Genomic DNA, 26,058 nt, shown 5'->3' on the forward strand with positions numbered 1-26,058 from the left:
ACAAAGGGTCAACAGAGTATCAAATCTCAACCTGGAGCAAGTGGTGGCAAGCTACTGCGTCTACTAAGAAAACTCGTGTCTCAGATAATTTTAAATGCTCATGTCAAATAGATTTTAATTCATCATTTATCAATGTCATTATCGCCATCAATTCAAATCTCATTCAATTACAATTCATTATTATTATTATTATTATTATTATTATTATTATTATTATTATTATTATTATTATTATTATTATTATTATTATTATTATTATTATTCATCTTTATCAATCACTTCTTACTCAGCATTACGAACACCTCATTACTCAGTTATCACTTTGCAAATCCTTCTTAATATCCCCTTAACTCATTTAACATATTCACCCTTGTTATAAAGTTTAAAAACTTGCTAACGGATCTTAAACAGGTGTTAAAGAGGTTTGGAAAGCTAGAGGAGTGGTTGAAAACTCAAAAATTGTACTTTTCATCAAAACAGGGGTCATGCATACGCATGTCCATTCTCGCGTACACATGAGTGTTAAAATGGCAAAGTCGCGTACATGAACATCATCTGCGTACATGAGCTCGTGGAACAGAAAAGGGATCCTCAAGTACGTAAGCCCTCAGTCGCGTACGCATGATTGGAAAATTGACATAGTCGCGTATGCGTCTACCTCATGCGTACGCGAGCGTGTTAGACAGAGGGAATTCTCGCGTACGCATGCCTTAGGTTTTCCAGAAAAGTTGTTAAGTATGTAGAAATCAGTTTTACACCCCCAACTTCGAACATGCATAACTTTTTCATAAAAAATCATTTTTAGTCTGTTCTTTGAACGTTGTAAACTTCACAGACCCAGTTTTTATTCAAGATAAGTTTAACAAAATTTGAGGGTCTGAAAACTAAGTTATGGCCTGCCGAAGTTTGTCAGAAATAAGTTTTTATCCAAAAACACTAAACCTCAATTTTTCCAAAATCCTCAATTCAAAATCCTTTATTTTACAACCCAAAACAACACCACATATCCCTAATCACATTCACACACACTTCCCATTCATACCATAACATGTCAACATACAAATTCATTCAATCCATTCAACAATTTCCATCACTCATCACTAATCCTCAACAATTCATCTAGTTCAACTTATCCTATGGTCAACTATCCTAAGTTTTCACGTAACATTATACATTAACTACGAGAAACCAAAATCATACCTTGGTCAATTCCTCCCTAAGGGTAGAACACCTCAAAATCCTCTTCTCCATAAGCTCCAAGTCTCTAATTACCAACTCTGCAAGCTCAACCACCAGAATTTCGTTCCAAACCACCAATTCAACATGAAACTCAATCTAATTCATATAATATCACTATAATTAACATAGAACTCACTAATCCAATAATTCACAAAAGTTTAATAGTTTCTTATCGTACCCACGGACGTTTTAGATGAACCCCAGTGATTACCCACTGCTAGAGTTCACCTAAACAATCAAAATCACTCAATTCCTCAATACCAAAACCCCAAAATTTTGAAACTGAAGAGAAGAAGGTTGGGTGGGAAAATAAAACTTTCTTACCACTCTGTTCCAATGGATTCGAAGAGCTTGACACAGTGGTCACGTGGTCGCAAATAGTGCGGCAATCGGAGCTCCGAATTGGAAAATATGTGGAATTGAAGTTGAGCTAGGGCTTAGGTTTTTGCTTTCTCCCCTCACCCCAAAGTTTCAGCATGTCCTTTATGATATGGGGGAGGAAATGGCTGAGTTATGTGTTTTATATGTTGGGCCTTGGGCCTGGTTTGGGTCCGGTCTAACCAGTTTGGTCTGTTAGTCCAGTTTTAGGCCAAAATCTTTAAAATTAGTGTCTAAATTCGTATTTTAAATATTTCTACTTCTCTAAACTATAAAATTTAATTTCCTAATTTCTTTGGTGGAATTTATTTTGTCATAAAATTAGAATGTCTAGTTTATTGTCTTTAAATAACGAAGACAAAATGATTTTTCTAGAGAAACTTATGATCTTTTGAAGTTTGGAGATTAAAATGTGGTTCTGCAAAAATAACAATAGTAGCAGATTCAGTGCATACGAATCTAGCATGTGTATGCACCATTTTGCTAAGTGGAAATTATCAGGTCCTCACCTTATTTACTTCTCTTTTTTATATCTCAGTGGATTTCTATGATAACCAAGTCAATCTGGGAAGTTCTTACTCTTTTGGAGAGACTAGTCTAATCTTTTGGTCTCCTCTCATTACCTATGTAGTCCCTGTGTGTATTTATAGTTTGAAAGACAGGAGCTTGGCAAAATTGTAGACATAATTGAATTGAGTCACAGCTGTCGATTCTCAATTGTGTTGTTTAAGTGTGTTTGGACGGATACGACTACTACTAGAGGAATCAAACAAGATCATTTGGGTCTTACTAGTGTTAGCTTCTCTCGTTCGATACATACTGGTGATCGAGAAGACTATGAATCGTACATATTGGCATCAGAGGCTCATCTCGTATACTATGTGGATAATAAAGTAGATAAAGAATGGAGTGTAGTGGTTCATTTGAAGCCACGAGACTTGTATGACATGGGAGAAGAAACTGAAATTGATTTTTCTCCATAGCCAGGGTTGAACAATTCAACAGCAGAGGACATTGGATATTTACAGTTGACAAGGGATGATGATACAGAAGACCCCACAAACAATGCTTCTGAAAATATTGATGACGTTGCAGAATGAAAACAAGAGAAATGTTAACATAACTTTTAAAGGAGATTTGTGTGTTTAATAAGTTTAATACACTTAATTTTTGTATGTAGTTGGCTGGTTACATTACGATCTATATTTTCGTATTTTAATTAAGTGTTTACTGGATTAACAACTTTAATGAATTAAAGCCTTTTCCCATTTCTCCAAATTTTTTTTGATATAAAGTTAGTTCACAATGAAGTATCTATATCGTTATTGCTGTTGTTCCTAATGTTAGTTTTATTAAAATATAACATATCTAATAATCATTAACAATTTTAATATTGTTATGATTAATAAATATTAGTTATTTTAAAATGATAGAGTAATAAGGGAAAATTAAATGGAGGAGTTTTCATCATGCTGTGCAAGCACGACATCACTAATGAAATGGCTGTAGCCTTTCCATTCTCTTCGTTGGAACATGCAATTGTTGTTGCTAGAGACATATGATTTCATAAAGTGAATGTTAGGTGTTGGTTGGAAGCTATATCAGGACACTCTTGTTTCAAGGAATACTTAGAAACAGCAAACAATTATACCATGCAGGTTCATTCCTTAGGCATATACTTATTAATTAATTGAATAATGTATATGTTAAGTTTATATACGAGAACTAAATTTGTTGCAATAATATTTGTTATGTTAACATTCAAATTTGTAGGAACTTCATAAATAGGGATCAATGTATGAAAAGAGGTTTGGTTATATATTTGTGACATATGCATCTGGAAGAAACTCTGAAGACATACTTGCTGAATTGAAGGTAAAAAAATAGATTTCTAATACAAAAAATTCATTGTAAATAAATAGTTTATTTTACAAAAAATATCATGAACTATATCTTTTATTATGTAGATACGCTTCAGAAACAACCATGTTGTTGAGTTGGATATTGCATCACAGTAGGAAATGAAGTATATAGAATTGCAAATTACAAATCTTCTTTCTAAGAGATATGCCCAAAGTACTAATAAGGGAGATGGTAATTGTTGTTTATTTTTGTTTTGTTTTAAAAGTTTCTTATGATATTAACATACCATGTTTTCTGTAAATTAATATCTGACGAATTAGGAGTTCACGGTTTCTTCTGGGTAGCCTTATATTATTGTATGGATGTTGATATTTTCAATGTTACCTGAATATTCAGGTGAAGTAGTTAATGATAGTCTAGATGGGACAGAGATTGATTCAGAAAAAAATTTAGATAAAATCTTTTCCGTTTGAATTGACATCTCCATGTAGTCTGATCTCAATAAGGTCCTGAAAGAAGACAAAGAAACTTTGGATGACTAACAAAGACAAGATTATGTACATGTTACAAATAGGGGCTTCGATTTGATAAAAAAAAATGGTCAATACGATGTTAAAGAGAAATTTTGACCTTGTATTTTAAGACTTAGGTCGATTCCCCTTAGTTTAATGGTTTTGGTCGCAATACTACATCTATGACTACTTTAAGAATTTCATGAATCAGGTTGAATGAGGACTTGGTCCAACCTTTGATCAAAGTTGACCCTTCTTGTGTAGGGGCATGCGTTCTCTTCCATCATTGGCAAGTTGAACGCCACCCTTACATTTTTCGGACTGAAATCTAAGTATTTCCCCCGAACCATGGTGAGCCAATGCTTTGGATTCGGGTTCACACTTTGATCATGGTTCCTTGTGATCCATGCGTTTGCATAGAACTCTTGAACCATTAGGATCCCGACTTGTTGAATGGGGTTGGTGAGAACTTCCCAACCTCTTCTTTGGATTTCAAAATGGATCTCCGGATACTCATTCTTTTTGAGTTTGAAAGGAACCTCAGGGATCACTTTCTTCTTGGCCACGACTTCATAGAAGTGGTCTTGATGGACCTTAGAGATGAATCTCTCCATCTCCCATGACTCATAGGTGGAAGCAATTGCCTTCCCTTTCCTCTTTCTAGAGGTTTCTCTGGCCTTAGGTGCCATAGATGGTTATGAAAAAACAAAAAGCAATGCTTTTTACCACACCAAACTTAAAATGTTTAACGCCAGTTTCATGCTCTGTTCTGGCGTTAAACACCAGCCAGATGCTCCTTACTGGCGTTTAAACGCCAGTAAGCCCTTTCTCCAGGGTGTGCTATTTTCAATGCTGTTTTTCATTCTGTTTTTAATTTTTCAGTAGTTTTTGTGACTCCACATGATCATCAACCTAATAAAACATGAAATAACAAAGAGAAAATAAAATAAAAATGATCAAATAACATTGAGTTGCCTTCCAACAAGTGCTTCTTTAATGTCAATAGCTTGACAGTGAGCTCTCATGGAGCCTCACAGATAATCAGAGCAAGGTTGGGACCTTCCAACACCAAACTTAGAGTTTGGTTGTGGGGGTTCAACACCAAACTTAGAGTTTGACTGTGGGGGCTTTGGTTGACTCTACAGTGAGAGAAGCTTTTCATGCTTCCTCTCCATGGTTACAGAAAGAGATCCTTGAGTTTTAAACATAAGGTAGTCCTCATTCAGTTGAAGGACCAACTCTCCTCTGTCCACATCAATCACAGCTCTTGTTGTGGCTAGGAAGGGTCTTCCAAGGATAATGAATTCATCCTCATCCTTCCCAGTGTCTAGGATTATGAAATCAGCAGGGATGTAAAGGTCTTCAACCTTTACTAACACGTCCTCTACTTGTCCATAAGCCTATTTTCTTGAGTTGTCTGCCATTTCTAATGAGATTCTGGCAGCTTGCACCTCAAAGATTCTCAGTTTTTCTGTTACAGAGAGTGGCATGAGGTTTATCCCTGATCCAAGGTCACATAGAGCCTTCTCAAAGGTCATGGTGCCTATGGTACAAGGTATTAAGAACTTTCCAGGATCCTGTTTCTTCTGAGGCAATCTTAGTTGATCCAGATCACTCAGTTCATTGATGAGCAAGGGAGGTTCATCTTCCCAAGTCTCATTACCAAATAATTTGGCATTCAACTTCATGATTGCACCAAGGTACTTGGCAACTTGCTCTTCAGTAATATCTTCATTCTCTTCAGAAAAAAATACTCATCAGAGATCATGAATGGCATAAGGAGGTTCAATAGAATCTCTATGGTCTCCAGATGAGCCTCAGAGTCCTTTGGTTCCTCAGAGGGAAACTCCTTATTGATCTCTGGACGTCCCAAGAGGTCTTCCTCACTGGGGTTCACGTCCTCTCCCTCCCTTGTAGGTTCGGCCATGGTAATTAATTCAATGGCCTTGCACTCTCCTTTTGGATTTTCTTCTGTATTGCTTGGTAATCATAGGCTTCTTCTTCAGAAGATGCCTCTTGAGTACTGTTGGATGCAGCTTGCATTCCATTCAGACTCTGAGAAATCATATTGACTTGCTGAGTCAATATTTTATTCTGAGCCAATATGGCATTCAGAGTATCAATTTCAAGAACTTCCTTCCTCATAGGTGTCCCATTATTCACAAAATTCCTTTCAGAAGTGTACATGAACTGGTTATTTGCAACCATGTCAATGAGTTCCTGAGCTTCTGCAGGCGTTTTCTTTAGGTGATTGGATCCACCTGCAGAATGGTTCAGTAACATCTTTGATAGCTCAGACAGACCATCATAGAATATATCCAGGATGGTCCATTCTGAAAGCATGTCAGAAGGACACCTTTTGGTCAGTTCCTTGTATCTCTCCCAAGCTTCATAGAGGGATTCACCTTCTTTCTGTCTGAAGTTTTGAACATCCACTCTAAGCTTACTAAGCTTTTGAGGAGGAAAGAACTTGGCTAAGAAAGCCGTGACCAGCTTATCCCAAGAGTTCAGGCTATCTTTAGGTTGAGAGTCCAACCATACTCTAGCTCTGTCTCTTACAGCAAACGGGAAAAGCATAAGCCTGTAGACCTCGGGATCAACCCCATTGGTCTTAACAGTATCACAGATCTGCAAGAACTCAGTTAAGAACTGAAAAGGATCTTCGGATGGAAGTCCATGAAACTTGCAGTTCTGTTGCATCAGAGAAACTAATTGAGGTTTAAGCTCAAAATTGTTTGCTCCAATGGCAGGGATTAAGATGCTTCTTCCATGTAAATTGGAATTAGGTGCAGTAAAGTCACCAAGCATCTTCCTTGCATTGTTATTATTTTCGGCCATGTCTCCTTCTTTTTCGAAAATTTCTGTAAGGTTGTCTCTGGATTGTTGTATTTTAGCTTCTCTTAGTTTCCTCTTCAGAGTCCTTTCAGGTTCAGGATCAGCTTCAACAAGAATGTTTTTGTCCTTGCTCCTGCTCATATGAAAAAGAAGAGAACAGAAAAGAAAATATGGAATCCTCTATGTCACAGTATAGAGATTCCTTTATGTGAGTAAAAGAAGAGAAGAATGTAATGTAAGGAAGAGAAGAGGAAAAACTCGAATATAGAGAAGAGGATGGGGTTCGAATTTTTGGGTGGAAGAGAAGTGTTAGTAGATGAATAAATAAATAGAAGGAGATGAGAGGTGAGAGAATTTCGAAAATCAATTAGAATAAAAATTAAAATTTAAAATAATTAGTTAATTAAAAAGGAATTTTGAAAAAGATGGAAGGGATTTTCGAAAATTAAAGGTAGAGAGTTAGTTGGGCAGTTTTGAAAAAGATCAGATTGAAACAAAAAGATATGATTGATTGAAAAAGATTTGAAATTTGTTTTTTTTTTGAAAAGGATATGATTGAAATTAAAAAAGATATGATTGAAATAAAAAGATAAGATTGATTGAAAAAGATTTGAAAATCAATTTTAAAAAGATAGGAAGTTAGAAAAGAAGTTAGAAAAGATTTTGAAATAGATATGATAAAAAATTATTTTGGAAAAGATTTGAAAAAGAAATTTAAAAAGATTTGATTTTGAAAATTAAAGTTGATTACTTGGCTAACAAGAAACTAAAAAGATATGATTCTAGTGTTTAAAGATTGAACCTTTCTTAATAGGAAAGTAACAACTTTGAAAAATTTTGAATCAAAACATTAAATGCTAATAAAATTTTCGAAGATTAAGAAATAAAATAAGAAAAAGATTTTGAAAATTAATTTGAATATTTTCGAAAAAAATGAAATAGGTTTTGAAAAATTTTAAAAATGAATTCGAAAATATGAAAAGAAAATTGAAAAAGATTTGATTTTGAAAAAGATTTTGAAAAAGATAAGATTTTTATATTGAAAATTTGATTTGACTCATAAAAACAACTAGATTTTAAAAATTTTTGAAAAAGTCAACTCAAATTTTCGAATTTGATGAGAAGAAAAAGGGAAAGATATATTTTTTTTGATTTTTTGAATTCTAATAAGGAAAGAGAGAAAAACATAAAAAAGACTCAATGCATGAAAATTTTGGATCAAAACATGTGATGCATGCAAGAACACTATGAATGTCAAGATGAACACCAAGAACACTTTGAATGTCAAGATGAACACCAAGAACTTATTTTTGAAAAATTTTCAAGAAAAGAAAACATGCAAGACACCAAACTTAAAGATTTTTAATTTTTAGACACTAAGAGTTCAAGAATGCATATGAAAAACAAGAAAAGACACAAAACAAGAAAATATGAAGATCAAACAAGAAGACTGGCCAAGAACAACTTGAAGATCATGAAGAATGCAATGCATGAAATTTTCGAAAATAATTTTTGGAGAATTAAAAAGATGCAATTGACACCAAACTTAAAAGTTGACTCTAGATTCAAGCAAGAAACACAAAAAAATATTTTTGATTTTATGATTTTGTAATTTTTTTGGGATTTTTCAAAAATTAATTTTGGAAAAACGAAAAAGAAGAATTTTTTTTTTCGAAAATAAGAAATAAAAAGCTTAAAATTAAAATAAAATTACCTAATCTGAGCAACAAGATGAACCGTCAGTTGTCCAAACTCGAACAATCCCCGACAATGGCGCCAAAAACTTGGTGTGCGAAATCGTGATCATTACTTCCTTGGTAACGGCGCTAAAAACTCAATACGCATGTTCATGATCTTAATTCTGTTTCACAATTTCATACAACTAACCAGCAAGTGCACTGGGTCATCCAAGTAATAAACCTTACGTGAGTAAGGGTCGATCCCACGGAGATTGTCGGCTTGAAGCAAGCTATGGTCACCTTGTAAATCTCAGTCAGGCGGATTAAACTGATTTTATGAATTGATAAGTAAAAGATAAATAAAATATAAAATAGGATAGTGGTACTTATGTAATTCATTGGTGAGAATTTCAGATAAGCGTATAGAGATGCTTTCGTCCCTCTGAACCTCTGCTTTCCTGCTGTCTTCATCTAATCCTTCCTACTCCTTTCCATGGCAAGCTTTATGTAGGGCATCACCGTTGTCAATGGCTACTTCTCGTCCTCTCAGTAAAAATGGTCCAAGATGCTCTATCACGGCACGGCTATTCATCTGTCGGTTCTCGATCATACTGGAATAGGATCCATTGATCCTTTTGCGTCTGTCACTACGCCCAGCACTCACGAGTTTGAAGCTCGTCACAGCCATCCCTTCTCAGATCCTACTCGAAATACCACAAACAAGGTTTAGACTTTCCGGATCTCAGGAATGGCCATCCATGGGTTCTAACTTATACCACGAAGACACTAATAACTCGGACTCGGTCCCCTGTATTAGATATCCAAGAGATATCCATCCAATCTAAGGTAGAAAGGAAGTGGTTGTCAGGCACGCGTTCATAAGTGAGAATGATGATGACTGTCACGATCATCACATCCATCATATTGAAGTGCGAATGAATATCTTAGAAGTGGAATAAGTTGAATTGAATAGAAAAACAGTAGTACTTTGCATTAATCTTTGAGGAACAGCAGAGCTCCACACCTTAATCTATGGTGTGTAGAAACTCTACCGTTGAAAGTACTTAAGTGATGAAGGTTCAGGCATGGCCGAATGGCCAGCCCTCACAAAAGTCTAAGATAGCATAAAACTGATCAAAGATGTAACTCAGGATGATAAAAAGTCCTATTTGTACTAGACAAGTTACTAGGGTTTACAGAATTGAGTAAATGATGCAGAAATCCACTTCTGGGGCCCACTTGGTGTGTGCTTGGGCTGAACATTGAGCTTTACACGTGTAGAGGTCTTTCTTGGAGTTGAACGCCAGTTTGTAACCCGTTTCTGGCATTTAACTCCACTTTGCAACCTGTTTCTGGCGTTTGACTCCAGAATGCAGCATGGAACTGGCATTCAATGCCAGTCTACGTCGTCTATCCTTAATCAAAGTATAGACTATTATATATTGCTGAAAATCCCTGGATGTCTACTTTCCAACGCAATTGAGAGCGCGCCATTTGGAGTTCTGTAGCTCCAGAAAATCTACTTTGAGTGCAGGGAGGTCAGAATCCAACAGCATCTGCAGTCCTTCTTCAACCTCTGAATCTGATTTTTGCTCAAGTCCCTCAATTTCAGCCAGAAATTACCTGAAATCACAGAAAAACACACAAACTCATAGTAAAGTCCAGAAATGTGATTTTTAATTAAAAACTAATAAAAATATAATGAAAATTAATTAAATCATACTAAAAACATACTAAAAATAATGCTAAAAACATACTAAAAACAATGCCAAAAAGCGTATAAATTATCCGCTCATCAATCAGCTACTTTACACAAGGCTTGAAGCCTCAGGATAAGACTACATTAGATGCTGCAAGTAATGGCTCTATGAAGAAGTACAAGATGGCGATGGAAGCGTGGCAACTGATCACCGATCTAGCGAAATCTACCCGGAATGTCAGGCACAGGAACAACCATCCCAAGGCTGTTGCGGAGGTTTCTTCTAGCAGTGAGACTGCTGCTCTCACTCAGATTCTGGGAGAGATGACCAACATACTGAAGCAGCTACAGCTAAATCAACAACAACCTCAGCCTCCCCCATCACAACACAGTCAACAATTGGTTCCTCAAAGAGTATGCGGAATATGTGCTAATTATACTCATTACACTGATGAGTGTCCGCAGCTCCAACAAGAGGACAATACCTTGGCAGCTACTCATAACTTCTATGACCGTCCGAATCAAGGATACTATCAACAAGGCGGCAGTTATAACCAAGGTGGAAATCATAACTAAGGTTAGCAAGACAACTCCAACCAAGGGTGGAGGGATAACTCCAACCAAGGATGGAGGGACAACTATAACAGAGGAGGCAGAGACAACCAGGAAAATCAGAGGTGGAATAATAATAACAATCAGCAAAACTGGTATCAGCAGAATCCTCCCTATCAACAGCAGAACCAGAACCAACCTTACAGAGCACCTCACCAAAGGCAGTCCCAAGCACCTCAGAACAACCAACAGCAGGCCCCTCAAATCACTTACCCCCTTCTTCTTCTAATGATGAGATGCTTCGCACTATGATGCAAGGACAACAAGACATTTAGAATACACTTACCTCTACTATGAACGGTCTGAATGCTACTTTACAAGCTCTCATCTCCCTGATGGATTTACTAATTGCCTCCAACAATCAACCTTCAAGCTCCGGTGCAATTTCTTCTTAACATTTACCCAACCCCAAAGGTGGCATCAATGCCATCACTTTGAGGTCCGAAACCACACTGCAAGAGAGAAATCATGAGGAGCCAAGCTCAAAGGAGAACATTCAAGTTGAAAATATTGTTGAGGTAGAAGATGCTGAAGAGGAAGATGAAGTACAAGACATGGTCGAAGAAGCAGCAGCTCAACCAGAGAATAGCGCACCAAAGGAAGCTGAAGCTACAAGAGATGCCATCCCTATTCCCTTTCCACACCTTGCTAGGAAGTCCAGAAAGCAGATGGAGCTCGACCCAAAGATGGTGGAGATCTTCAAAAAGGTTGAGGTAACCATTCCACATTTTGATGCCATTAGCCAGGTACCTAAATATGCAAAGTTTCTAAAGGATTTATGCATGCATAAGGATAGAATACATGATTTAGAAATCATTCCCTTAGGTAGCTCAATATCTGCTTTAATGGGTGATATACCTGAAAAATGTAGTGATCCATGGCCATGTATGGTTACGTGTGCCATTGGGGGTGTAACATTTTTCTGACTGCATGTGTGATTTAGGAGCGTGTGTGAGTATTATGCCATTGTCTGTATATGATGCTTTGAGGCTCCCTCCCTTAAAAAGATCGGCAGCTCGTTTTGTTTTGGCAGATAAAAGCATAATCACAGTGGTTGAAATTGCTGAGGATGTGATGGTGAGGATTAAGGGGCTCACATTTCCTATTGACTTCTATATTTTGGAGATGCCCCCTAATGACTCAGGAAGACCATCATCCATCTTGCTTGGAAGGCCATTCCTGAAGACTTCAAAGTTCAAGTTGGATGCATTCTCAGGAACTTACTCTTTTGAGATAGATGGCAGAGCAGTGAGCTTCAACCTGGATGAAGCTATGAGGCACCCTCCGGAAGATCATTCCATCTTCCAGTGCCACATTATTGATGAGACTGTAGCTGCAGTTCACCAAGAAGAAGTAGAAGAGATGCACATGGAGCAAGATACAAGTGTGGGAAAACTCTCTGAACACAATGAGGACACTTTGCCATTATCACTAGCTCCAGATGATCAAGTGCCTAGCCATGAGAAGAAAATGGAATTAAAGCCCCTTCCACCCCACCTCAAGTATGCTTTCCTTGAGGACAATCAGAAGCTCGCAGTTATCATTGCAAGGGAACTCACTTCCCACCAGGAGGAGCAGCTGCTTAGCATGCTGAGAAGACACAAGAAAGCGATTGGGTGGAGCTTGGCAGATATAGTAGGCATCAGCCCTCAAGTTTGTGAGCACAGAATATTTTTAGAAGAGGGAGCAAGGCCTGTCCATCAACCTCAAAGGAGATTGAACCCCACCATCTTAGAAATTGTCAAGAAGGAAGTGACCAGGCTGCTTGAAGCTGATATTATTTACCCCATCTCAGATAGTAAATGGGTCAGCCCAGTACAAGTAGTGCCCAAGAAGTCTGGAGTCACAACAGTGAAGAATGATCATGGAGAGCTCATAGCAACTAGAGTGCAAAATTCATGGAGAGTTTGCATTGATTACAGGCGCCTCAACCAAGCTACTCGCAAGGATCATTTCCCCTTACCATTTATTGATCAGATGCTTGATTGCCTGTCAGTTAATTTACATTACTGATTTTTAGATGGTTATATAGGCTATTTTCAAATTCATATAGCTCCTGAAGATCAGGAGAAGACTACTTTTACATGTCCCTTTGGAACGTGTGCATACAAAAGGATGCCTTTTGGCTTGTGTAATGCACCGGCTACTTTTCAAAGGTGCATGATGAGTATTTTCTCAGATCTTATTGAGAGCTGTATGAAAGTTTTCATGGATGATTTTAGAGTTTATGGTGATTTATTTAACCTTTGCTTGGATAGCTTAGCTAGAGTATTAGACAGGTGTATTAGTTCAAACCTTGTATTAAATTTTGAAAAATGTCATTTTATGGTAAAACAAGGTATTGTTCTAGGACACGTTGTTTCTAATACTGGTATTTCTGTAGATCCAGCAAACGTGGATGTGATTTCTAGTTTACCTTACCCCTCCTCCGTGAGGGAAGTCCGTTCGTTCCTTGGTCATGCAGGTTTCTACAGGAGATTTATCAAGGACTTCAGTAAGGTAGCATTACCTTTATCTAGACTGCTGCAGAAGGATGTTGAGTTCGAGCTGAGTGAGGACTGCATGAATGCGTTTGATAAGCTGAAGATCGCCTTGACTCAAGCTCTGATTGTGAGAGGACCAGACTGGAGCCAACCTTTTGAGATTATATGTGATGTCTCCAGCCATGCAGTAAGAGCAGCGCTGGCTCAGCGCGAAGGTAAGGATCCTTTTGTAATAGCTTATGCTTCTAAGACCTTAGACGCTGCTCAGTCTAATTATACTACCACTGAAAAAGAGCTTCTGGCTATTGTTTTTGCTCTGGATAAATTCCGAGCTTATTTACTTGGTACTAAGGTGGTAGTGTACTCAGACCATGCAGCTCTAAAATATTTATTAGCTAAAAAAAAGTCCAAACCAAGGTTAATACGTTGGATATTGCTGCTGCAAGAATTTGATTTAGAAATTAAGGATAGGAGTGGTTCCCAGAATTTAGTGGCAGACCACTTGAGTCTCCTTGAGCACATCAAGGATGACTCCACTTCTATCAATGATTCTTTTCCATTTGATAGCTTACATGTAATATCTGAAGTAGTTCCTTGGTATGCACCTATAGCTAATTATCTAGTTACTCACACTTTCCCTCCTAATTTTGAAAAAAAGCATCAAAGAGACAAGCTGAAAAGCGAGTCCAAATATTATATATGGGATGACCCATATTTATGGAGGTGTGGTGCTGACCAGATAATTAGATGGTGTGTGCCTCAATAAGAATTCCAATCCATTTTAGAGGCCTGCCACTCTTCCGAGAGTGGAGGACATTTTGCCTCTCAAAGAACAGCTAGAAAAATTTTAGACTGTGGATTCTGGTGGCCCACTCTTTTTAAAGATGCGACTGCCTTCTATAAATCTTGTTCCCCATGCCAAAGGTTTGGTAATATATCCAAGAGGGATGAGATGCCCCAACAGCTTATGCTATTCTGTGAAAATTTTGACGTTTGGGGCATTGACTTCATGGGTCCATTCCCAAACTATAGTGGTTTCTTATATATATTGTTAGCTGTAGATTATGTTTCTAAATGGGTGGAAGCAATTCCTGCCCGTACTGATGATGCTAACACTGTTGTCTCCTTTGTTAGAAACCATATTATCTGTCACTTTGGATCACCACGAGCAATCGTGAGTGATCAAGGCACTCACTTTTGTAATAGGAGATTAGCAGGTCTACTGAAGAAGCATGGGATTGTTCACAAAGTAGCAACAGTCTACCATCCTCAGACCAATGGGCAAGCCGAGGTGTCTAACAGAGAGATCAAGCACATTCTGGAGAAGATAGTAAAGCCTCATAGGAAGGACTGGAGCACCAGACTTGTTGATGCGCTCTGGGCGTATCGGACAGCGTACAAGACACCCATTGGGATGAGTCCCTTCCGCTTAGTGTACAGAAAGGCTTGTCACCTCCCAGTAGAGGTGGAACACAAGGCTTTCTGGGCTATGAGGGAATGCAACATGGGATTTGAGAAAGCTGGTGCTGAAAGGAAGCTGCAACTCGCAGAACTGGAGACCCTTCGACTCGAAGCTTATGATAACTCCAGATTATACAAAGAGAAGGTGAAGGTTGTGCATGACAAGCATATCAAGAGATGAGAGTTCAGACCTGGGGAGCTAGTTTTCCTTTACAACTCAAGGCTGAGACTTATGCCAGGCAAGCTGAGATCCAGGTGGGAAGGCCCCTACAGAGGGGAGAAGGCAGAGCCATACGGAGTCTTCCACCTGAGTCATCCTTCAAGTTCTAAATTCATCAAGGTCAATGGACATCGCTTAAAGCTGTATCACGGTGAGAAGATGAAGGACAATAAAGACCTAGAGGTCTTCCTTTTGGAAGATCCACCAACAGAAGCAGATTAAGCTTGTGGACCGTCCAACTTAAGGACGTAAAAGCAAAGTGCTAGGTGGGAGACAACCCACCATGATATGATCGTTCTGTTTTCATTCCTAATTTTATTTTCTTTTATTTTTCCATAGTGTTCATTCATAATTTCTGCATATTTATCTGCATTCTGCATATTCATTTACATTCTGCATAAAAAAAAAAGCACACGACGTGCAAGCGTCGCTGATGTGTACGCGTCATATGTGTGTGCGTGAAAACAAAACAAATTTAACAGAGTTGGGCAGGAGTAGTGCTGGTAGTGTGCCTGGCGCACAAGCAAGTCCACACGTACGCGTCCCTCACGCATACGCATCGCTTGCGTTTTTGCCAGTCCACGCGTACGTGTGACCCTGCAAATCGGCGTAAATGGGTGTATGGCCAAAGAGTTATGATGGTGTGGGACAGGAACTGTGCTGGGAGCACAAGCCCAATCACGCGTACGCGTCCCTGACACGTACACATCGTTTTCTCATCCAGGCCACCCACGCGTGCGCGTCCCTGACGCGCACGCGTCGTTTACAATTTTGTCACATGTGCGTATCAAACAGAGAGTTGTGCGTGCACGAGGCTGCCTTCATGCCAATTGCACAACCTATCTCACGCGCACGCGTCCCTGACGCGTACGCGTCACCTGAAAATAGTGCAATCCACGCATACGCATCGCATGCGACGTACAATTTATCCACTTCAGCGCCTGATTTCAAATCTCCTCTTCCCCAACTCTAATTCTTTTCAATCCTAATTATTTCTTCCTTATTTCTTTCTTCTACCTTATGCTTTCTTACTTTCTACTACTTTCTTCTTTCCTTCTTCATCTTCTTCATCAAGGTTCTTTTCTTCCTCCCGTCTACTCTTTCATTATTACATTAATTTATGTTTCTTTCTTCTCTATCTTTCTTTTAGCTTACTTATTTATGGTTTCTTTTTCTTTTCTTTTTCATGCATTCTTATGTTGGTATTGAAGTTTTATTTGGGTATTAACTTTTTATCTTGAAGCTTGTGGTTATTATATGGAGTGATTTGACAATTGATACTTTAATTTGGCTCTCATATACATTTGGATTATATTATTTTCATTCCTATTCTATCTTGCTCACCAAGTGTTTGTGAAAAAACTCTTATGGCATCTTGAACTCTATTTTGTTTTACTCTTTTACTTGAATGCCTCTTTTTCACAACCCTTGCCCTCCACATGTATTTGGGAATATCATTCACAATTGTCATCATACAAATACTCTCTATATTAGCACATTTAATTTTTGATGCTTGAGTTATGCCTCTCATGCCTATTCTTTGCATGCTTTCACCTCTTGCATCCATTTAATTATGAATTGCCTTATTGCTCTTAATTGATGTCTTACCTACATGTTGTAGCTACCATGTATTTGAGCTAACATCTTTCCTTTGGCATTCATTATCACTTGGAATTTTCTCCCTTCCGGTTTTGGTTATCTATATTTCACATTCCTCCATTTTCTTCTTTCTTAGGCATGGGTACCAAGAAAGGAAAAGAGAAGGCCACTGACAAGCCACCGACTAGGAGAGGAACCAAGAGAACACTGGCAAAGCCACTTCCATCTACCAGTGTCAAGCCGCCAACAAAGCGGGTGAAGAGGATCCTTAAAGTTGATGAATCAGAGAAAGCCTTTCCCGCCCGAGACTCCACATGGTTTGCTAACCGTTATTGCGAACAGATGTTCCCCATCATGGCTGAGAGGAACTACAATAATGAGCATCTACTCATTGTCCCAACACACTTTGTTGATTTTGTGGAGCCCCGAATTGAGAGGAGACAATGGGATTTTTGAGGAAGAAGCCGCGAGAGGCCAACTTATCCTGGGTAGTTGAATTCTACTCAAAATTCTACTCGCCTACTCTACAGACAGTCTTCGTCCGTTAGCAGTATGTCCCTGTCTCCGAGAGTGCCATATAGAGAGCATTGGACCTTCCACCTAGTCCAGAAGGATGGGATGCATATCAAGAAGCATCTCGTAAGCGCCAGATATATCAATTCGACTGGGATATCATACTTGGAGTTATAGCCCAACCTGGCAGCAAGTGGATCTACGGGCAGCATCATTCAAAATCCAAGAGCATCTCAGCCCAGTCACTCACCTTGGAGGCTCGTGTGTGGGCACAGATTATGTCCTACTATGTCTTTTTGAACACTCACGAGTCGACCTTCACAGCCGACATGGCTGTTCTCATCTGGTGCATCCTGACAGAGCAACCCCTCAACCTGCCACGACACATCTGGCAAGCAATGGGACATGTACAGATTGCGGGTAACCTGCCTTTCCCTGCCTTAGTTTCCAATTTAGTCTCTGCAGCAGGTGTGCCCTCTCGGGTAGGCGACACGAAGGTCATGATCCCTAGGACCGACCAGTATGTCCCGATTGGGAAGTACATTAGGCCGCCAGTTCCCTCAGCAAGCCGGCCTGCAGGTCCATCATTGGATACTCCTCCCACTTCCACTCCACCACCATCCACACCACAAGCACCATCCACACCACAAGCACCATCCATCCATCAGATGTTCCTACAGATCCTGAAGAGGCTCGACTGGTAAAACCGGCGAATGGAGCAAATGGAGCACCGTAACAAGTGCAGATATAACTATCTGAAGGAACTCATAGCTGGTACTCACCCACCTCCAGAACAGAAGGACACCCCAGACTCCCCTTCATCCAGTAGCACAGGCAGCCAAGGCGAACCAAACACTGGAGGCGATGCTTCCAGCCCTCCTTTGCTCCTTACTGATGGCACGGAGGACCGTGCCAAGCCTTAGCTGTGGAGAGGTCAATCCTTGACTTCCGGAGGTATTTTTTCTCTCTTAACACCAACATTTGACTTTTTCTTTTGTTAGATAGGATAGATTGCATGATAATAATTGTTTGCATGTATGTTTTGCTTGGTTAAAGTAATGAGTTTCCTTTCAAGACCCTTTTTATAGTATTTCACTAATTTAAATTGAAAATTTGTGTTAAACTTATTTGAAGATTGTAAATTGGAACATGAATTATAGCTAAGAACACACAACCTATGAGATTTGAGCCTAATTACATGGTTACATTATTTAACCATAATATTTTATTCTTGTGTGTTTTCTTCTCTATGATTGTAATCTATATTTTTTTCCATTCTATATGTCCATTGTTTAGTATATTTACATGCTTGCATATGATTGAGGCCATCATTTATTATTAGCTCACTTATCCCAAATAGCCTACCCTTTCAATCACCTTTGTTTGCCACTTTGAGCCTTTTAATCCCCTTTTGTTCTATATTTTACCACATCACTAGCCTTAAGCAGAAAAACAATTAATTATCCCAAGTGAATCTTTGGTTGGCTTAAGTTAGAGATTGTGCATCAATTAAGTGTGGGGAACTGTGGAAACTTGGGTAGATGAAAGTGTACAGTGTTTCATTAACAAAATATCCTACTCACGTAAGACCAGAAAAATTTAAAAGGAATGTACATTGATATGTTATGTTTGCTTTTACGATAAAAAAAAACCAAAAATATTCAAATAAATAAGTAATTAAATAAGGGGCCAAAATTACCCCAAATGTTAAGTTTAATAAAAGATCAATACATATGTGATAAAATTAAAGAAATATTTGGTACATGAGTATGTGATACAAAAGTGGAAATTATGGGTAGCTAGGCATGATTTTAGAAGTGTATAAAGTGTGTGTGTGTGTGTTAGGTGAAAGCTTAGGTTAGTCAAAGATTCATATTTCAGCTCACTAGGCCAAACATATATCCTCACCCTTACCTTAGCCCCATTACAACCCTGAAAAGACCTCATGATGTTTGCATTGGTATACTAAATTCTTGTTGATTGGTTAGATGAAGAACAAAGTTTAGAAAGCATGACTAGAGAAGAGTAGAGTGATTAACCCTAGACACTTGATGAGCGGATAATTTACACCCTTTTTGGCATTGTTTTTAGGTAGTTTTTAGTATGTTTTAGTTATTTTCATTATATTTTTATTAGTTTTTAGGCAAAAATCACATTTCTGGACTTTACTATGAGTTTGTGTGTTTTTCTGTAATTTCAGGTATTTTCTAGCTGAAATTGAGGGACCTGAGCAAAAATCTTATTCAGAGGCTGAAAAAGGACTGCAGATGCTGTTGGATTCTGACCCTCCTGCACTCGAAGTGGATTTTCTGGAGCTACAGAAGCCTATTTGGCGTGCTCTCAATTGCGTTAAAAAGTAGACATCCTGAACTTTCCAGAAATATATAAAAGTTCATACTTTGGTTGAGATTTGATGGCCCAAACTAGCGTTAAAAGACAGCCTAAAACTTTCTGGCGTAAAACACCAGAACTGGCATAATTCTTGGCGTGAAACACCCATTTTGGCACCCAGGGTGGCGTTTAACTCCAACCTTGAGCATATGAACGTGAAAGCTTGAAAGCTCAGCCTAGACACACACCAAGTGGGTCCCGGAAGTAGATTTATGCACTATCTGCACTTAGTTACTCATTTTCTGTAAACCTAAGTTACTAGTTTAGTATAAAAACTACTTTTAGAGATTCATTTAGCAACTTATGACATTTTACACTTCATATTGTATCTTTTACAGTATGAGCCTCTAAACCCCATAGGTGGGGATGAGGAGCTCTGCTGTGTTTCAATGGATTAATGCAATTACTACTTTTTTCTATTCAATCACGCTTGATTCTATTCTAAGATACTCACTCGCACTTCAATCTAGAGAATATGATGATCCGTGACACTCATCATTATCCTCAACCTATGAACGCATGCCTGACAACCACTCCCGTTCTATCTTAGCTCAACGTAGTCATTGGGTGATAGCTTGAGTGCGTATCTCTTGGGTTTCTAATCTATGGACCGAGTCCGGAGGTTAGAACCTTCGTGGTATAAGCTAGAACGAATTGGCAACATTCCTGGGATCCGGAAAGTCTAAACCTTGTCTGTGGTATTCTGAGTAGGATCTGGGAAGGGATGACTGTGATGAGCTTCAAACCTGCAAATGTTGGGCACAGTGACAGTATGCAATAGGACAAGGGTCCTATTCCGACGCTAGAGGGAACCGACAGATGATTAGCCGTGCAGTAGCTGTACATGGTATTTTTCATCCGAGACGAGAAATCCGATAGTTGATTAGCTGTGCAGAGATCGTACCTGGTATTTTTCATCCGAGAGGATCATAAAGTTTGCCATTGAAGGAAGCCATGCGTGTTTGGAGAAGAAGACAGTAGGAAAGCAGAGATTCAGATGACAAAGCATCTCCGGAACCTCAGCCTGTTTCTCATTACTGAATCACAAGTACTATTTATTTCATGTTATTTATTTTTCATAAATACAATCACTCTTATCATTAATCTCCTGACTAAGATTTATAAAATAACCATAGCTTGCTTCAAGCCGACAATCTCCGTGGGATCGACCCTTACTCACGTAAGGTATTACTTGGACGACCCAGTGCACTTGCTGGTTAGTTGTGCAGAGTTGTGAAAAGTGTGATCACAATTTCGTGCACCAAGTTTTTGGCGCCATTGTCAGGGATTGTTCGAGTTTGGAGAACTGACGGTTTATTTTATTGCTTACATTAGGAAAAATTTATCTTTTTTAGTTTAAAGTCACTAAAATTGAGTCTTCTATTATTGCTTTTGGCTAAAATTTTAAAATCCTTATTTTCTTTTTCTAAATTATTTTCAAAAATTTTTAAAACCAATAACCTCATAATTTAGTCTTCTGTTTGAGTTTAGTTTCATGTTTTAAGTTTGGTGTCAATTGCATGATTTTATTTTTCTTTCAATTTTTCGAATTATATGTTCTTAGTTTTTTTTTCTTAATCTTCAAGTTGTTCTTGTTTATTTTCTTTGTTTGATCTTTAGCTTTTCTTGTTTTGTTACCTTTCTTGTTTTTCTTGTGCATTTTTGAATTATTAGTGTCCAAAGTATAAAAATTTTTAAGTTTGGTATCCTTTGTGTTTTTATTTTCTTAAAAATTTCCAAAATTTGTTCTTGGTGTTCATCTTGATCTTCAAAGTGTTCTTGGTGTTCATCTTGACATTCAAAGTTTTCTTGTTTGCTTTCTTTGTTTTGATCTAAAGATTTTAAGTTTGGTGTCATTTTATTGTTTTTCTCTTTCCTCATTAAATTCAAAAATTCAATAAAATATCTTTTCCTTTATTTGCTCATTATTTTCGAACTCCTTAGGTTGACATAGTCAAAATTTTTAAAATTTGGTAGTTTCTTGTTAGGCAAGTTAAAATTTCAATTTTAAAAATCTATCTTCTTAAATCTTTTCCAAAACTCCCTAACCACTTTCTCCCTCTTCATTTTTTTTTTGAAAATCATATCCAATTTTTTTCAAATCTTTTTGATTAATTAATCATTTTAGTATTCTATTTTTTTATTTTATTTTATTTTTTTAGTTAGTTTTCGAAAATTATATTCTATTTTCAATTATTTTATTTTATTTTATCTTGTTTCCTTTTTAATTCGGTCATCCTTAATTAAATAAAATAAAAACAAAAATATTTTATTTTCTCCATCATGGACCTAAGTGGAAATGAACAGTCTAGAAGGACTCTGGGATCATATGCTAACCCCACTAATGCTTCCTATGGGAGTAGTATCTGTATACCTCCCATCAGAGCAAGCAGTTTTAAGCTAAATCCTCAGCTCATTATCATGGTGCAGCAAAATTGCCAGTATTCCGATCTTCCACAGGAAGAACCTACTGAGTTTCTAGCACAGTTTTTACAAATTACTGACACAGTACGTGATAAGGAAGTAAATCAGGATGTCTACAAATTATTACTATTTCCATTTGCTGTAAAAGATCAAGCTAAGAGGTGGTTGAACAACCAACCCACAGCAAGCATAAAAACATGGAAACAGTTACCAGACAAATTTCTGAATCAATATTTTCCCCCAAAAGGATGACACAGCTAAGGCTGGACATCCAAGGCTTTAAACAAGAGGATAATGAATCCCTTTATAATGCCTGGGAGAGGTACAGAGGATGCTAAGGAAATGCCCCTCTGAAATGTTTTCAGAATGGGTACAATTAGACATCTTTTACTATGGGCTTACAGAAAAGGCCCAAATGTCTCTAGACCACTCAGCTGGTGGATCTATATATATGAGAAAGACAATTGAAGAGGCTCAAGAGCTCATTGGTACAGTTTCTAGAAATCAATATCTATACTTAAGTAGTGGGTCCTCCATGAAAGAAGAAGCTAATGCAGTACCCACTGAACTTAGTCCTCAAGAACAAGTTGCTGAACTCAATCAGCAATTGCTTGTTATAACAAAACAGTTAGCAGAATTTAAAGAGATGCTGCAAATAAACCAAAGATGCTAATGAGAATATGGAAAAACACTTGAATCAGAAAAGACAGCAGCTGTCTAAACAGATAACAGAAGAATGCCAAGCTGTTCAATTAAGGAGTGGGAAGACATTAAATGTCTCAATTCAAAGTAGCAGAAAGCCAAGAAAGGAACAAATGACAAAGGATGACCAACCCACTGCCCAAAATCCCTCTGAGGACAGTAAGAGCCCAGAGAGGAATGATTCTGGCGTTCAAACACCAGAAAAGGGTAAGAAAGTGGCGTTAAACGCCCAAGGGATGGCCAGTTCTGGCGTCCAAACGCCAGAAAAGGGTGGCAATCTGGCGTTAAACGCCCATGCAGCGCCCAATTTTGGCGTTTAAACGCCAATAAGGGATCAGACACCTGAAAGTGCTGATAACAACCCCCTTAAGTAGGCTTCTCCAACCACTTCTTTAGGAAATAAACCTGCAGCAACTAAGGTTGAAGAATACAAAGCCAAGATGCCTTATCCTCAGAAACTCCGCCAAGCGGAACAGGATAAACAATTTACCCGCTTTGCAGACTATCTTAGGACTCTTGAAATAAAGATTCCGTTTGCAGAGACACTTGAGCAAATACCCTCTTATGCTAAGTTCATGAAAGAGATCTTAAATCATAAGAAGGATTGGAGAGAAACTGAAAAAGTTTTCCTCACTGAAGAATGCAGTGCAGTCATTCTGAAAAGCTTACTAGAAAAGCTTAAAGATCCCAGAAGCTTTATGATACCATGCACATTAGAGGGTGCTTGTACCAAGACAGCTCTATGTGATCTTGGGGCAAGTATCAACCTCATACCTGTATCCACTATCGAAAAGCTTGGTTTGACTGATGAGGTTAAACCAACCCGGATATGCCTCCAACTTGCTGATGGCTCCATTAAGATTCTATCAGGTATAATTGAGGACATGATTCTCAAGGTTGGGCCATTTGCCTTTCTCACTGACTTTGTAGTGCTGGAAATGGAGGAGCACAAGAGTGCAACTCTCATTCTAGGAAGACCTTTCCTAGCAACTGGACGAACCCTCATTGACGTCCAAAAAGGGGAGATAACCCTGAAAGTCAATGAGGATGAGTTTAAGTTGAATGCTGTCAAAGCTATGCAGCATCCAAACACATCAAAAGACTGCATGAGCACTGATATTATTGACTCACTAGTGGAAGAGGTCAATATGACTGAGAGTCTCGAATCAGAGCTAGAGGACATTTTTAAAGATGTTCAGCCTGATCTGGAGGAATCAGAGAAAACAGAAGAACCTCTGAAAACTCCTCAAGAAGAGGAGAAGCCTCCTAAACCCTAGCTCAAACCACTACCACCATCCCTGAAATATGCATTTCTGGGAGAAGATGACACTTTTCCAGTAATCATAAGTTCTACTTTAGAGCCACAAGAAGAGAAAGCACTAATTCAGGTGCTAAGGACACACAAGACAGCTCTTGGGTGGTCCAGAAGTGATCTTAAGGGAATTAGCCCAGCCAGATGCATGCACAAGATCCTATTGGAGGATGATGCCAAGCCAGTGGTTTAACCACAGAGGCGGCTGAATCCAGCCATGAAGGAGATGGTGCAGAAAGAGGTCACTAAGCTATTAGAGGCTGGGATTATTTATCCTATTTCTGATAGCCCTTAGGTGAGCCCTGTCCAAGTTGTCCCTAAGAAGGGAGATATGACAGTAGTTCATAATGAAAAAAATGAACTGGTTTCTACAAGAACAGTTACAGGATGGCATATGTGTATTGACTACAGAAGACTCAATACAACCACCAGAAAGGATCATTTTTCTTTACCATTCATAGACTAGATGTTAGAGAGACTAGCAGGTCATGAATACTACTGCTTTTTGGATGGCTATTCAGGTTACAACCAAATTGCAGTAGATCCTCAGGACTAAGAGAAAATAGCATTCATATGTCTTTCTGGAGTATTTGCCTACAGAAGGATGCAATTTGGTCTGTGCAATGCACCTGCAACCTTTCAGAGGTGCATGCTCTCTATCTTCTCTAATATGGTTGAGAAATTTCTGGAAGTCTTCATGGATGACTTCTCAGTATTTGGAGACTCATTCAGCTCCTGTCTTGACCATCTAGCACTTGTTCTGAAAAGGTGTCAAGAGACAAACCTGGTTTTAAACTGGAAAAAATGTCACTTTATGGTGACTGAAGGAATTGTCCTTGGACACAAAATTTCAAATAAGGGAATAGAGGTGGATCAAGCTAAGGTAGAGGTAATTAAAAAATTACCACCACCTACCAATGTTAAGGCAATCAGAAGCTTTTTGGGACATGCAGGATTCTATAGGAGGTTTATAAAAAAATTTTCAAAAATTACAAAACCTCTGAGCAATCTGCTAGCTGCTGACATGCCATTTATCTTTGACACAGAGTGTCTACAGGCGTTTGAGACTCTGAAAGCCAAGCTGGTCACAACACCAGTCATTTCCAGACCAGACTGGACATTACCATTCGAACTAATGTGTGATGCCAATGACCATGCCATTGGTGCAGTATTGGGACAGAGGCATAACAAGCTTCTGCATGTCATTTATTATGCTAGCTGTGTTTTAAATGATGCGCAGAAGAATTACACAACCACAGAAAAGGAGTTACTTGCAATGGTTTATGCCATTGACAAGTTTAGATATTATTTAGTGGGATCAAAAGTGATTGTGTACACTGACCATGCTGCTCTAAAATATCTCCTCACAAAGCAGGATTCAAAATCCAGACTCATAAGATGGGTGTTGCTTCTGCAAGAGTTTGATATAGAAATAAGAGACAGAAAAGGGACAAAGAACCAAGTAGCTGATCACCTGTCCCAGATAGAACCAGTAGCAGGGGCATCCCTCCCCCCTACTGAGATCTCTGAAACCTTTTCAGATGAGCAACTCTTTGCCATTCAGGAATTACCATGGTTTGCAGACATTGCAAACTATAAAGCTGTGAGATTCATACCCAAAGAGTACAGTAAGCAACAAATGAAAAAATTGATTTCTGATGCAAAATACTACTTGTGGGATGAACCATATCTCTTTAAGAGGTGTGCTGACGGAGTGATCCGCAGATGTGTGCCTAAAGAAGAGGCACAGAAGATCCTATGGCATTGCCATGGATCACAATATGGAAGACACTTTGGAGGTGAGCGAACAACCACAAAGGTTCTCCAATGTGGTTTCTACTGGGCTACTCTCTATAGAGACTTCCGAGACTTTGTACGTAACTGTGACAGTTGCCAGAGAGCTGGTAATCTACCTCACGGTTATGCCATGCCTCAGCAAGGGATCCTAGAGATTGAGCTGTTTGATGTATGGGGTATTGACTTCATGGGGCCTTTCCCACCATCATACTCAAACACTTATATTCTGGTGGCAGTAGACTATGTATCTAAATGGGTAGAGGCAATTGCAACACCCACTAATGATACTAAGACAGTAATAAAGTTCCTTCAGAAGTATATCTTCAGCAGGTTCGGTGT

The 26,058-nt window shown here is 38.5% G+C and overlaps 1 non-coding gene across 1 annotated transcript; it reads left to right on the top strand.

Annotated features, from left to right (window-relative positions):
* The first annotated feature begins 6,329 nt into the window (after positions 1-6,329).
* Positions 6,330-6,437, top strand: LOC112746204 (small nucleolar RNA R71). Its single transcript, XR_003174099.1, has one exon. It is a non-coding gene; the product is annotated as a small nucleolar RNA R71 (small nucleolar RNA).
* The last annotated feature ends 19,621 nt before the right edge of the window (positions 6,438-26,058 follow it).

This window comes from Arachis hypogaea, chromosome 14 (assembly GCF_003086295.3).
Source record: "Arachis hypogaea cultivar Tifrunner chromosome 14, arahy.Tifrunner.gnm2.J5K5, whole genome shotgun sequence".
Lineage (NCBI taxonomy): Eukaryota > Viridiplantae > Streptophyta > Magnoliopsida > Fabales > Fabaceae > Arachis > Arachis hypogaea.